The sequence below is a fragment of the Adiantum capillus-veneris genome, chromosome 3 (assembly GCF_014529385.1).
Source record: "Adiantum capillus-veneris isolate H3 chromosome 3, ASM1452938v2, whole genome shotgun sequence".
Classification (NCBI taxonomy): Eukaryota; Viridiplantae; Streptophyta; class Polypodiopsida; order Polypodiales; family Pteridaceae; genus Adiantum; species Adiantum capillus-veneris.
The window spans coordinates 165,157,076-165,173,097 of NC_140933.1; the positions used below are offsets into that span (position 1 = coordinate 165,157,076).

The window sequence follows — 16,022 nt, forward strand, 5'->3', positions numbered from 1 at the left end:
ATTGGATTGCATTCATGGTGACTGCTTCCCAAGTAGTGATACCTCTAATGACTAGGCCGTTATAGATACTTTCATGTCGTAGTCCCCTATTGAATCTATCGAGAAATTGGTTGTTGTTGAATCGCTCGTTTGGATTGCATCGAGAATTCAAATTCTTTAGGCGACTAATGAAGTCTCTTACGGATTCACCTTCTTCTCGTTGGGCTTTCTGGAGCTGAGAGGCTACACCCCAAACTACTCCCTCTCGTATGTATTCTTTTAAGAACAGTCTCCTAAGAGTAGAGTAGATCGTTTTCTCTTCTACTCTTAAGGTTCTATACCAATCTCCAGCCTTTCCGCTTAGGGTCACTCAAAGCCTTACACTTATGTAGCTCATTGTGCTTTTCCAAGGAATCGCACACATGTTCAAAGACTTCCATATGCTTTCTAGCATCTCCGTCTCCACTGAATTTCTGTGTGAGCTTAGCTACTTGAACTGCCTTGCTCCTAGGCTCTCTATCAGGTGCACTACGCATGTTTTCCGCAATAGAGCGACCGATAGTTTGAGCAAATGCTGCCAAATCTCCTATTTGAGTAGGTATAATGGGTGTATGTGCTCCTGGAACCACATGTGAGATGGGAGTTGGCCTTGGCCTTGGCATACGCGCGGCTCTTGGGTCCCATATTTCGTATGGTGGTGTACCAGACGGTGGTCGAAAGTTTACAGGTGTGGCCCTAGGCATAGGGGGTGCTTGATATGGCATGTTATTATTAAATGGCATGGCTCCACTTGTATAAGAGCTTGGATAATGCCATTGTGGATTGTAAGCTCTTGGAATAATCGGAGGTGTAGGAGCTACATGAGGCTGAGGTACGACATGTGCACATGATTGATACATACATGTAGGTATAGTTGGGGGCACTGTGCTACTAGGCATTGGCGCAGTATTAACAAATGAACTCCATGGTGTACTTCTTGTCATGCTCACCACTGGGATATGCATGGTAGCCGTAGTGTCATTAAGAGAAAGATGAGCTAGATCTGGGAAGGTAAAGCTGCCACTTGTGGGCTCAGATTGTATTGAGACTCCTGGCGAAACAACATATGGAGGATCAATGGGGCTCACTGAGAGAGTCTCCATTTGTGATAGGGTTGGTTGGTTGGCCTTTCCCGTATCCAAGAATCTCATTAGGCCTGTTGAAGGCATGTTGATCCCTGTGTTCTATCTTTCTAACTCGACAATCCTATGGAGGACATCACAGACTTTCTGTTGTTGCTCATCTATGCTAGTAGCACCTGATGTGGATTGTAGAACATCTAACCAACCCACATGATAGGTGTGTCCTGTGTACCGATCAGTTAAAGCTTCCGCTTGTAGGTCATACTCCCAATTTTTGTTTAGGAATATCCCATCTAGGCTTGGCGTGCTGGAGGTTTCCCTCAAGGTGGAAGCATTATTGCTCCCCATCGCTTGCCCCTCCGTGACTGCTACCTTGGGAGCACTCGGTTGCTCGGCTGGCATGATTGTTGTCATAGGAGACTTTGCTTTCAGGGCTCGACTTTGTTCTAACCTTCGTAGGTTCTCAATTTCCCTCTCCCTTGTTGCTTGCATATAGCGTTCGATCTCTTGCACTTCGGCAAGACTCCTACCATCGGGTAGTAGAACCTCAGAGGGAGATAGTCCTAAAGGATCAGGAGGTGCAGTGGATGGAACATTCACATGCACACTCTCAAGAAGCATAGGGTCTATTTTAGGCATGAATGACAAATTTACTTCCCGACTCCCTTCATTATTTCATTAACCGCATGTTCGGAGCGAGTAGCTCTACTAAGGGTCTCTTTTAAGCGGCTAAACACGCTGGACCTGGGCCGTGGGACCATGGCATGCATGTCTTGACTTGAACTATCAGGGTTTGGTGTAGGATACCCCTCCATGACTTCGTAGTCAGAGGAAGAATCACTAGACGCGATATGAGGATCTTGGTTCACGCTACCTTGAGTCCCGGCCGAAGGTCCAGAACCTAGGGTGGAGGAATAATGGGTGCCCGCGTAAATGGAGGCACTACCAATATGCTCGTGCTCTAACACTCGTCCAGAGCGTAGGTACATGTGACCTCCACACTCTAAACGAATTGGTGAGTGCCCGTGAAGGCCGCTCACTTAGTTTTTTTTTTTTTTTTGGTGTTTATAACCCAAGTTTTTCGTTATTCTTGGTTATTTTTTGTAACCAAGCCACAAAATATGGCGTGTAATACCTCAAGATGAGCGTTTTGGCTAAAGGAACGTGCCGTGCTTTACAGCTCCCTATTCGGCTACGTGAAGCCCTCGAAATCCTAAAAATAGTCTTTATAGTCCTCGAAATCCTAAAAATAGTTTTTAAATATAAAAAGGTGTATAAACTATATTTTAAAACTGAGGACTGAGGTCTGGGTTTGAGCTTGGGCTTGGGGAATGATCCCTAGCTCGATCCTTCTTTTATTTTTATTTTTTATTTTTTATTTTTATTTTTTATTTTTAAAGTCGCCGCAGCCGCGCCGCGCACGCGCGCACACACACACTTAACCTACACCTAACTTATCTACTTACAGCTAATAGAGATACTGCCACACACACTCTGACACTGTTTACACAATACTACAGTAGCTAACAGATCTACAAAACTAACCTTACAGAACTAACATTGAACCTTACAGAACTAACATTCCATAGCTAATACCTTAATTCTAACAATACATTGCAAAAAAATTGTAACTCCTTCTTTACAGAAAACAAAAAAGACAGTACAGTGTAACAAAAATCTTCTCCACACAACCACACACCTTCCTTCTTCACAAATCCTTCTCCACACAACCACACACCTTCCTTCTTCACAAATCCTTCAATTGAAATTGCATCACAAGAAAGCGTAAGGTGCTTAACCGAGCTTAGTGTAGGGCATTTCCCCGGCAGCAGCGCCAAAAATGTGCGCTCCTTGCCACGCTGTCGAAGCAAGGGACTTGCCGATACACCGTGTGCGAGCCACAAATGGCTCCAAGCACACAACAAGACCAATCTAGCAAGCTCAAGAGAGTAAAGGGTGTGTCACTCACCGCTCTACGCTCGCCTTCGTGGTGGATTCCTCGCCGCGATGAAGAAGAAGCTACAGTCGTGCCGCGCTCAACCGCTTCGCCACCGTCGTGCCTTCGTAATGCTCGATCACACACACACTCTCCCTCTCTCACTCTCTCTCACATACACACACACACAAGGAGGTGAAGAAGAAGAAGATGGAGATGGAGATGGAGCAAGAGCACTCTTCTATTGCACAAATGAGAGAATAAGTGAATTTTAGGTTTAGTTGGCTTTTATATGAGCTCACCCCATTCACACTTGGGTGCCCATGCTTAGCCAACTAATCCCTTGAATGTCCCAGTTAGAGTGCGCCTCTCATCGGCGATCACTCTTACCCTTTTCCTATTGGACCGACAAGCCCGGTACTTGACTCTACCAAATAAATAATACAATGTCCACCATAGGTTACAACATCCGTCTCGTAGGTGATAGGGTGTCCGTGGGCCGTGAGGGTTAACAGCCAAAATGGCTGGTGCATACATTGTGTGACAGTAAATTGGATGCACCTTTGTCTAGTCGTACTCGTTTAGGCTCTCACCATGCATCTTATGTATCAGATTGTTATGCTTTGGCTGTGTCTAGATTACATATAATGTTGAGGAACCTGTGTCTTTTGATGAAGCACAGAACTCAAAAAAATGGATGGTTGCCATGCAATCATAATATGATGCACTTATCAAAAATGACACATGGACTTTATGTGATTTGCCTCCTGGTAAAAAGGTCATTGGTACAAAGTGGGTTTACAAGTTGAAACGCAAGCCTGATGGTGAGATTGGTCGCCATAAGGCTTGACTTATTACAAAGGGTTATGCACACCAAAAAGGCATAGATTAGAAGATACTTTTGCTCCCTCTTGTCGTATGACTATTGTGCGTTCTCTATGTGCATTGGCAACTCATTTTGGTTGGGATGTACATCAATTAGACATTGTTACTGCTTTCTTGATGGTGACATATTTGAGGAAGTTTATGTAATGCAGCCTCACGGTTTTGTCAAGAAAGGACAAGAGGACAAAGTGTGCAGATGTAAGAAGGCTTCGTATGGGTTGAAGCAATCTCCTCATGCTTGGTATGAGAAATTTGATACTCATTTGGTCAAACAAGGCTTTCGTACCAGTCCAATGGAAAGCACATTGTATGTAAAGCGTGAGGGTGATGTACTTCTCATTGTGGTTCTTTATGTCGATGATTTGTTGATCAATGGACCAACTGAGATACATATTGCTGAATTTAAGGCTGATTTGAATGATACTTTCAAGATGAAAGATTTGGGGCTGTTGCATCATTACTTGGGTATACAGTTTAAGCATTGTGATGGTGGTATTGCCTTGTGTCAGAAAAGTTACATAGAGACATTGCTATGTAAGTTTGGACTTGAGGATTGCAAACCTATTGCCACTCCCATGGAAACAGGTTTCAAATTGAGTCTTCATGATGCTGGCGATCCTGCAAATGTCACTTTTTATCAAACTGTTGTTGGATTCCTCATTTATGTATGCAACGCGAGGCCGGATATTCAGTTTGTAGTCTCACAGGTCAACAGATTTATGCATAGACCAGGGTCTAAGCATTGGCAAGCTTTCAAGAGGATTTTTCGTTGCCTTAGTGGCACTTTACATCTTGGCTGGTTGTTTCACACGCGAGTGTCCACAAGTGGTTTTCATGCTTGGCAGTTCATGTATACCATGGTTGAACAAGAAGCGACCTACTATGGCCACTTCGAGTTGTGAGGCTGAGTACAGGGTAGTCTTCACAGCTACGGTTGAGTGTGTATGGCTCAGACACCTTATGGCTGATTTGGGTGTTGGAAAGGACACTGCCAACACTATCTACACTGACCGTCAGAGCGCATTGGCAGTTGCGAGGAACCCAGTTTTTCATGCTCGCACAAAACACATTGAGGTGCATTACCCCTATGTCAGGGAGAGGCTCTCAGCAGGAGAGATCAACTTGGCTTATGTGCAAACACAGGACAACCTTGTAGATCTTTTCACAAAGGCATTGTCTTGTGAGAAGCTCAAAGCTTTCCGCAAAGCTTTGGGCTTACTCCCCTTTGTGGACTGATCATGTCCTCAGGGCATGGCACTTCCCTTTACTCATGTGCTAGCACTCGTTCACCGCATCACTCCAGGGTGGATTTGTTACCATATACATGTGCTAGTGATGTGTGTGAACACACTAGGACCATCTGGGCATTTTTTCCCTCTTTAGGAGGTTTTTTCCCCCGTGCATAATATATACGCCCATCATTTTAGGGCTATCTATCTTTCCATTGCACATTAAGAGACACACTCTCTATTGTGTGCCTTGAGCTTCCTTCATCTTCTCCAAACCCTAATTCCAACAGACTATTGACAAAGAAATAGACATGAGAATCTTATTCCACATCCTCTCCTACAACTTTAAATGGATCCGTTCCTGCATGAATAAAAAACAAAATGGAGACCCCCTTTTCCTTTGACAGTTGCATCACTTGCCAAGACACAAGACAAAAACACATGATGGAAAGTGTACAAATTTTCTCATATCTCTCATTTAGATAAAAGCTTATTGTGGTTCAATAGTGCTGGATCCTGCAAATACATGTCATGTATATGCATCGGTGTTCCTCAAGCATTACCAGTTTTAAAAACGATTGTTTCTTAACACACAAAAAAAAAATCCAAAACTTACCACTCTCCAGGCATAACTCCAGTTGATCATCCACATTGCCTTGCAATGATGCCCGAAATGAACCTTCTAACAATGGTAAGAAAATCGTGTACACAATTTTGTCTTCATTGAATGTACTCTCAGGCATCAAGGAAGACATGAGTTTGGACTCGCAAAGAAAGAATTGAGTTTCCATTGGAACGTCCTTCCTAGAACTGCCCATTCTTTGCATCATCCACCATAGACTGAATCGAAAGCAACACATAAAACAAATATCCCTATTGCAAGAAGGCTTTGTGAGCTACGTATGTGTGAGAAGGAAAACACTCTCTTATATATATTAGAGTCAGCTCTGCTTGTCCATCATAAAAAAGGGTCTCCAGGTTTGGCACCTACTTGAGAACGCCTAGAGGGAAGACATGAGAGCTCTTGCTTTCAAGCGATGAAGCACCTAGAAATGCTCCTTGAATGGAACCTACACTTATCCTAGCAATGAACATGATATTTTCGGGGACATCCCACAACAACACTGCCCCCTTTACAATGAGATTTCCATCCAAAATAATGATCTCTGATGTCAGGGGTGCGATGTGCCACCATTGTTGCAGATTGATCCGTAGTTTGTTTCCAACTTCCAAGCACGTTTTGTTGAGTGGTTGTTTGTTCTAGCAATAAGTTCTATGGGAGAAACATACATATAAATATGTCTCTCTCTCTACACCATACATACATAGACACACACCATGCCCACATGAAGCCGAATCTTGAAATAGCGGCTGTGCTAAAGCGAAAGTGGGGATTCAGGGCGATTCTAACCTGACAATGAGAAAATTTGAGACAAGGGACGCCTTGCTTTCGCCAAGCTTGGGGCCATTATAATATAGCAGGTGTGCAAAAGTGGGGGTGAAAATGGCCACAATTTGATGAAGGGACACAGATTGCTGCTAGAGACAGTGGCGGATTTGGTGGGAGGAGATAGCATATCAAGAACAGAGTGGAAAATATAACGGCACAGTAGCCGCTAAATGTAGGGGGACTTGGAAGGCGAGAAATTCATTGGTATCGAGTCAACAACAGAGAGAGCTAAATGAGCATTCGTGATTCCCTTGGGCGCCTTCCATGTCAGCTCAACAACCTTGTCTTATCCGGCCATGTTTTGAAATGCCTGAAGTTGTACGCACTCTTCATTTAAATGATCATTCACTTCATATTTCAAAACTCAAGACATATCCATCATTAGATTTACACTCTTCATTTAAATGAGTGCCCACTATCTTATTTCAATCAATGAGCATTTTTTTCCTATCGGAAAATGCTTGAAAATACAAAACCTTTTTTCTATTTTAGTCAGCAAAAAGATAAGGAATCTCTATAGCCTTTGCCCTTTGGGCAGGCCAAAAACACCAACACTTCCTTGTGTATGCCTAGCAAAATTCACAAGTTTGTTTCCTTTCACTTTTGGTTTTGACTCTTGAAGTCTCAAATTGAACAAACTTGGTAACGAGACCATGCATAGACGTAATGCACCAGTTGCAACTTCTCAATATTACAAAAGATGTTTCCTTACTCTTGGGTAAGTGGACTAGGAAATGCTTCATGCATTGAATGATGAAGATTTTCTCAAACATGAAATGGTTAAACTTCTCAATATTACAAAAGATATTTCCTTACTCTTGGGTAAGTGGACTAGGAAATGCTTCATGCATTGAATGATGAAGATTTTCTCAAACAGGAAATGGTTAAATGTGCATCCAATCATCTCACCGGTAGTGTTGCATTGTGGTGGAACGCCACCAAACAACATGGTAGAAAACCACGTACCTGGCCTACATTCAAAAAGGTATTGTGGTGGAACACCACCAAACAGCATGGCAAAAGACCACGTACCTAGCCTACATTCAAAAAGGTATTTTTACCACATATTTTGCCCACACGGTATAAAGCTAAAGAATGATGCCATTGGGATTTAATTCGACAGGGTCAAAATGAAGATGTACAGGGCTACACTGATCATTTTTGAAATTGTTTAATTTAATTGCAAGCTATTGAACATGTCAATCGCAAGAAATTGAAGCGTACGTATATATTTGGCTTAGCACTACAAATCGATGCTAAGGTAGGTATGTTTGAACCAGATTCATTGTCAAAGGCTATTAATTTGGCTCTTAATGCCGAGAAGAAAAAAGGTGAAAAACCTTCTCACACTGAACAAACTGCTAATAGTAACCGTAACAAGAGAGCTCTTTCTCTCCTAACTTTGACAGGAACAAACATCAAATTTGTACCTTTTTCAAGAGATGTATATGTGACAACTCTTCTACACCTTCTCAACCCTATGGCAACAACAACAACAACGAGGCAACCAAAATTCTTCCAATCAATGTCCTGCTCAAAACTCTAATGGTAACAAAAAGGTGAAGTGTTTTAAATGTTTTCAGTATGGTCACTGTGTAGATAAGTGCCCAAATGGTCCTACTAAGAGCAATGGCCAATCCAATGGAGTTACCTGAAATCCAAACCAAAGACCTTTCAACAACAACCATCCCAACAATGCTACAATTAACCTCATCAAAGATGCTAATCTCGATGACAATGACATGGAAGCCAGTTATAATGATGGATATGATCTTGAATATGATCACAATGACAATCCATCTTTAGGTACTCCTATATCTCCTCATACTTTGTTTAAAGTGCAAGGCACACTCAAGGGTGAAAGTGTCACCATTCTTTTAGATGATGGCAGTAGCCATGATTTTATTTCTGCACGACTGACACAACAACTCTCTCTCTGAAATTTCTTCACCTCACAAAGTCAAAAGTATCTTTAATAATTAGAATTTTAATCATTAAATCCAAGTCACTATTGAAGTTGGCATTGGTGAATTTACACAAGCACGTACATTTTTGGTAGCACCATTGCATGGTCTTGACAGGTCTTGACATGAATTTGGGAATGCCATTCCATCATGAATTTGATCCGTTGATTAATTATAAAACACGTACCATGTCCCTTACTCATAATAATCAAAGTTTATCCATCCAAGCAACAATAGCACATCAAAACTTTTAAATTCTCTTTCACACTCAAGCCAAAAGAGAAATCCAAAAACAAGGAAAAACATATCTGGTGTTGGTAAATCAAATCTTCGTTAAAATTGAAACTTCACATAACTCCTCACAAGATGATTTTCTCTCACAATTTAAGAGTTGTTTCATGCATGACCTGGCACCTAGAATTCCATCTTCACGCCCAAAAGACCACAAAATCTATATTATACCGGGTAGTGGACCTCCTTCTTGTAGAGAATCTTACCGTGTACATCTAACCGCAAACAGGGAGATACAAACTTAAATCACTGACTTGCTTGATCGAGGACTTATAAGACCTAGTAGTTCACCATACGGAGCTCCAGTACTTCTTGTTAAGAAGAAAAATGAAACCTTTTGTATGTGTATCGACTATATGGCTTTAAACAAGATCACCATCAAGAATAGGTTTCCTATTCCTAGAGTGGATGTTCTGTCTAAAAATTTGAAAGGGGCAAACATTATAGCAAAATTGACCTCAAATTGGGATATCATCAAGGAAAAAAATTTGACCAAGATGTCTACCAAACTACTTTCAAAACACAAACGGGACACTATGAATTTCTTGTCATGCCATTTGGTCTAACAAATGCACCAGCCACATTCACGCGCATGATGAGCATGTATTTGATCTACTTACACACAACCACTTGTATTTGAATCCTGAAAAGAGTTCATTTTTCCAATATGAGATTGAATATTTGGGACACATTGTATTGGGCAAGGGAATACATGTAGACCCCAAGAAAATTGAAGCCATTCAGTCATGGCCTGGATCCAAAAAAATTCATGAAATTTGTTCTTTTATTGGTCTATGCAGTTATTATAGGACGTTTGTACATAACTTTGCTTACAAATCTCATCACCTCACTATCTTGTTAAAGAAAAATTCTCCTTATGCATGATATGACTTGCAAGAAAGGTTCCTTAATGCACTCAAGAATTCTTTAATGCACCTGTGTTACAATTGCTTGATTTTGATCGATCACTCTTTGTGGTAGTCACTAATACTAGTGGAAAAGGTATCGATGCAGTTATTGTGCAAGATAACCATCCACTCACTTTTGAAAGTCACAAATTCAAACCTTGAATCAAAGTTTAATATCTATGCTAAATATTGATTGTTGTTGTACATGCTTTAAAAATTTAAAAACATTACTTAATGGGTGTTGATTTAATCATCAAAATCGATCAACAAAGTATCAAGTACTTACTGTCTCAACCCTTAATATATGATAAACATATTAAGTGGACTGCCTTCATTCAAAGTTTAAAACCAAACATTCAATACCAACTCGATAAGGAAAATGTTGTAGTTGATGCTTTGAGTCAAAGATTTTCTCTTAATAATCTATCAACCATTACTCGTACTTCATTTGATTCTATGCCTGATACTTATGCACAAGATGATGATTTCAAAACCACATGGTTGCATACGCTTGACAATTTTGTGCACACATTTTTGGAATACACTATTTAAGATAAAGTTCTCTATTTCTAGCAAAAATTGTGTGTAAGTAAACCTTTTCATACATTGATCATTGAAGAATTGCACAAACCACCCTATGCTGGACATAGAGGATTTGCTGCAACTTTTCAAAACTTATGTTGTGATTTCTATTGGCCTACTATGAAAAGTGATGTTAAACAGTATGTTTCAACTTGTTTGATTTGCCAAAAGATCAAAGCAACAACAAGTAACAAGTTGGGACTTTTACACCCTCTTCCCATTCCTGAAAAACCTTGGAAACACATTTCAATGGATTTTGTTATTGGTTTTCCACTCACTGTTCACAAGCATGATATGATTTGGACTGTTATTGACCGTTTTTCTAAAAAATCATACTTCATTCCTTATAAGAAAACACTCACAACACATCAAGCTGCACTTCTAGTTCTTAAAGTTGTCTTTCCACATCATGTTTTGCCCAAAGTCATAATATCTAATCGAGATTCCAAATTTTGTAGTGCTTTTTGGATTACAATTTTTGAAAATCTTAACACTGTACTTGATTTCACTTCTGCATTCCATCTTGAATCTAATGGTCAAACAAAAATCACTAATCACATTATTATTGACTTATTAATAGCTTATGTTTATTCTCAACCCAAAAAATGGGATAACTACCTGCATATTCTATAGTTTTCCTATAACAATACCATTCACACTACCACAGGTAACTCTCCATTTGAAATTGTGTACGGTCACTCTCTTCCTACTCTCGCTTCATGTCTTTCTAATGTTGTGCTTGCCGCTCATGATTTTACCGCTAATTTTTATGATGCTTATGCAAGTGTGCATTCTGTCATTAAACATTCACAAGAACTTTACACTAAGCATGATAACCAGCACCACAAGGCACACCAGTTTAAGGAATGTGATCATGTTATGCTTCACATTGAAAAACGAAGGATCAAAAGTGTTGATATTAATGTTTTTGTTAAACTTGCTCCTTATTTAATGGTCCATCCAAAAATTTTGATGTGATCAATGATGTTTCATTTTGCTTAGACTTACCTTCGCATTGACACATTCACAATGCATTCCGCATTAGTCTTTTAAGACCTTTCATAGGACCCCTACCTACACATTACATTTATGAGGAACCACCTTCACTTGTGGATCAAGAAGAGCAAGCCATCCATGCACAAATAGTTGATCACAAGACCACCACCACACGCATTGACATGGTTTATAACCACTATCTTTTGATTTTCAAAGGTCACCCTAGAGAGAATGACAAATGGATGCTTGAAAAGTTTTTCCGCAACTTCCCAGACCTTCTCCACACTTTCCATCACTCACAGTCCTGTTTATTATCTATTGAGAAATTGAGGACACTTTCTATCCCTGGTGGGAGGAATATTACGAGACTGGGCACCTTCTGTTGTATGTGATTAACTGCAATTGGGATAGCTGGCATAATGGTTAATTATGTGATTTCTATTAGATTTTACTAATAGTGAGTTGATGATGTAGATTGGAATTTTGGGAGTTAGAAGGGAGGCGTTGGCAAATAATAACCCTCTCGGCCATTTTACCTTTGCACAGCATTTTAGAATTTTATTCAATAAGCCACTATGGCTATTTGGAAATCTATATATAAATATGTGCAAGAGGAAAATGCTCACTCTTGCACGGGGAGAGATTGCACCCAATGCCTATGTACTTTTTCTCTTTCCTCCTCTCCTCTCCTCTCTCTTGTAGTACCGATGTAGCACTCCGCTTTAGGAGGTGCACCTACACGCGCTCTCACACTCTATCTTGCTCTCTATATCTCTTTGTTTGCATACAACTTTGATTATGCATTGTGGGATTAGCCAAGTATGCAAATCTGTTGTTTTATGCTGTGAAGTATGTTGTTTTTAGTATTTTACAGGGCCTTTTACATATCTACCTGTAGCAGCTAATGTTGTATGTGGTTAACTGCAATTGGGATAGCTGGTGTAATGGTTAATTATGTTCTGTCTATTTGATTTTACTAATAGTGATGATGATTTGGAGATTGGAATTTTGGGAGTTGAATCGGAAGTGCTCGCAAATAATAACCCTCTCGGTCATTTTACCATTGCATGGTGTTTTAGACTTTTTATTCAATAAGCCACTATGGCTGCTTGTAAATAGCTTTAGTGAGAACTCACCCTTATGGGACATGAAATAAGTGATATGCTCCACTCAACTACTAAAGTGGACTATATGTAAACGAGGGGCCTCCAATTTTGGTACCCAAAACTCAAATAATAAATTAAATACCAAACTCCATAAGAAGGGGTGACTAGGAGTTTGGGAGTTTGGGGCTATGATTTTAAACCATTCACTTGTAAGATTCTCTTATTTTCTCTCTTAGACTATCATAAATCATAAATCATGTTGTGTACCCTCTAATTATGTCTACATCTCTTACAATCTCTTACACTCTATATTTGTCAAATCTATTCTCTTTGAGTATGTGTGTGTGTGTGTGTGTGTGTGTTGTCTAGTTTAGGTATGTGTGTACTTGGATTTGGAAGAGAAGGTGACAAGTTGATGGTGATGTCTGTGAGGAATTGTTGAATTGTCCAAGTAACCGGTCTCCCCAACTCCCTACACCATTGAGCTTGGGAGAGCTAGATGCCCACATCTACGAGGGCCACCATGACATCAACGGAGCCTCCATCAAATGACCAGGACTATTCTAGCACAACATGGGAGACATCCAAGACGACTATTTGTAGAGGCGGGCATTGACAATGCTCTTCAATGATCGATGCAATACATTTGTGGACAGTGCCTCATGCTAGGCATCCTCGGACAACATTAATGTTCATTTTAGCTTTTATTTTATCTTATTTTCTTGTTTATCAATACATTGTATTAGATCCAACAAGATTTTATCAATGTGGTGTCATAGGTCATTTTGGCCTTTTTAAGACGTTGAATATAACATTTTATTTCTCTCTCTCTCTCTCTCTCTCTCTCTCTCTCTCTCTCTCTCTCTCTCTCTCTCTCTCTCTCTCTCTCTCTCTCTCTCTCTCTCCGTCTGCAGACAGTACAGTAGTCTACGCACCACTTCAACCTGCATCCCACTTGGCCGCTCTCCAAACTCGCTCTCACAACCCACTGAGTCTCACTCTGCAAGGACCTACGGTCTCTCTCTCTCTCTCTCTCTCTCTCTGGTTCCAGTCCTGCTCGACTACGCCCTGGCCCTCATCTTGGCTCTGGGCTTTCGTTTTGGCCTTGGCTAGTTTCGGCCCTACGCTGTTCTTGCGTGGCCCTGCTCGCCTGCTTGATTTCGGCCATGGCTTCTTCGAGTCCCGATTTTGCCCTCAAGAAGGCCTTACAGTGGGTTGTTCCTACGACCTCAAGAAGGTCGTCCCTAACCCGACTTGTTAGGAAATAAGACGTAGCTAAATAGATAATTGAGTAGATTACTTAATGGAGAGAGATAGATTTATATACACGAGATTATAGAGTAGAGAGAGAGAGAGAGAGTACACACGATATACGTGGTTCACCCAATGTGGGCTACGTCCACGGGAAAGCAGCCACTCAATGGCTTTAGTACTTCAAAACAAAAAGTAGTTCACAAAGGGATTATACCCTTAATGGAGCTCCCGCCTTGCTTCACTCTCACCACCTCACACTCGCCTTGTTGCATCAACTTCACACTATGAAATGTGTGTAGAAATGGCCTCCTTTTATAGGCCAAAAGGGTTGCCCTCTCTTATGAGAGACAGCCATGTGTAGCCGCCCTTGTGCGAATAAGTCCAAATCGGACCCTCCAATCCGCCCATGTGTGGCCGCCCTTGAGAAGACAAGTCCGCTTTTAAATTCGGCCACCAGCCACCGGCCATTGACTTCCGACCACCGGCCACCGGCCATTGACTTCCGACCACCGGCCATCGGCCATTGACTACCGGCCACCGGCCAACCGACCGGTTGTTTTCCGAACACTTTCCGGCCGCCGTCCGGCCATAATATTCCCGCCAAAAAAAAAAGTCTCGGGGGCCTCCGCCCCCGAGGCCTTTAAAGTTGCCCCTGATTCTTGTCCGTGAAAATTTTGGTTTCCAGTGAGTGATTTTCCTTCATGCACGATGGCTTCTCCTCATAATGGGGGCCTTACAAATGTGCGCTTTTACCACAGAAAATTACAAGGGTAAATCAGGCTCCATACTTAACAATCTTCCACTTGGAGACTGATCTCCAAACCAAACCTGTGACTGCTTTCCATTCTGGCTTCTTATCCTTGAATGCCGATTGAAGATGAGCAAAAGCTCAACTTCTCCTTGTTGACCACCTTTGTAAACATGTCTGCAGGATTTTCACTTGTATGCACCTTTCCTAGCTTTAGTTGTCCCTCTTCCAAAAGAGTGCGTATGAAGTGATATCTCACCTCAATGTGCTTTGTCCTTGAATGAAAGGCTGAGTTCTTTGCAAGATGGATAGGGCTTTGGCTATCACTGTACAAGACACAATTGTCTTGTTTGAATCCAAGCTCTTCTAAGAATCTGTGAAGCCACAGAATTTCTTTGCTTGCCTCCGTCATTGCTACATACTCTGCTTCCGTGGTAGAAAGTGAAACCACTTTCTGTAGCTTTGAAGCCCAGCTTACTGCTGTGCCTCCAACCGTGAACACATAGCCAGTAGTGCTCCTTCGAGTATCTTTGTCACCTGCCATATCTGCATCAGCATACCCTTCTAGAGAAATATCAGTTCCTCCAAAATACAAAGCATTTGTTGTTGTCCCTTTTAGATACCTAAGTATCCACTTCACAGCTTGCCAATGCTCTTTACCTGGGTTGTCCATGAACCTACTCACAACTCCCACTGCATGTGCAATGTCTGGCCTTGTCCAGACCATAGCATACATTAGAGAACCTACCGCTGCAGCATATGGAACTTTATACATATAGGCTATCTCCTCTTGTGTCTTTGGACACATATCCTTCGTTAGTTTAAAATGACCAGCCAAAGGTGTAGAAACTGGTTTTGCATTTTGCATTGCAAACCTTTCTAGTATCTTCTTGATGTAATCTTCTTGAGATAGCTTTATTGTCTTCTTCGTCCTGTCCCTTGATATTTTCATACCAAGTATCCTCTTTGCAGCACCTAAATCTTTCATTGAAAAAGATTTGGACAGCTCCTCTTTTAGGTCTTTGATGTTCTGCATGTTAGCACTTGCAATCAACATGTCATCAACATACAACATTAGGATGATGAATTTCCCATCTCCCAAATTCTCCGTGTAGACGCAGTGATCCGAGTTGCATCTTGTGAATCCATGATCCAACATCCATCGATCAAACTTCAAGTACCATTGTCTTGATGCTTGCTTTAAACCATACAAGCTCTTCTTTAATCTGCAAACCATTTTCTCCTTACCTTTTACTTCATACCCCTTTGGTTGAAGCATGTAGATTTCCTCCTCTAAGTCACCGTGAGGGAATGCCGTATTTACATCCATTTGCTCAAGATTTAGATCATGAGCAGCCACAAGGCTTAAGACAAGCTTAATTGAGTTCATTTTTACAATAGGAGAAAATATTTCATTGAAGTCAATACCTTTCTTTTGAGAAAAACCTTTTACCACAAGCCTAGACTTGTACCTTTTCTTCCCACCTTCTTCTTCCTTTAGCTTGTACACCCATTTGTTTTGAAGTGCCCGCTTACCTTTAGGCAACTCAACCAACTCCCATGTTTGGTTGCG

At 41.1% G+C, this 16,022-nt stretch overlaps 1 pseudogene; it reads right to left on the minus strand.

Moving 5' to 3' along the window:
• The window catches only part of LOC147462112 (putative galactinol--sucrose galactosyltransferase 2), a 36,093-nt pseudogene extending 29,366 nt beyond the window's left edge, over nucleotides 1-6,727 (minus strand).
• Nucleotides 6,728-16,022: the final 9,295 nt, after the last annotated feature.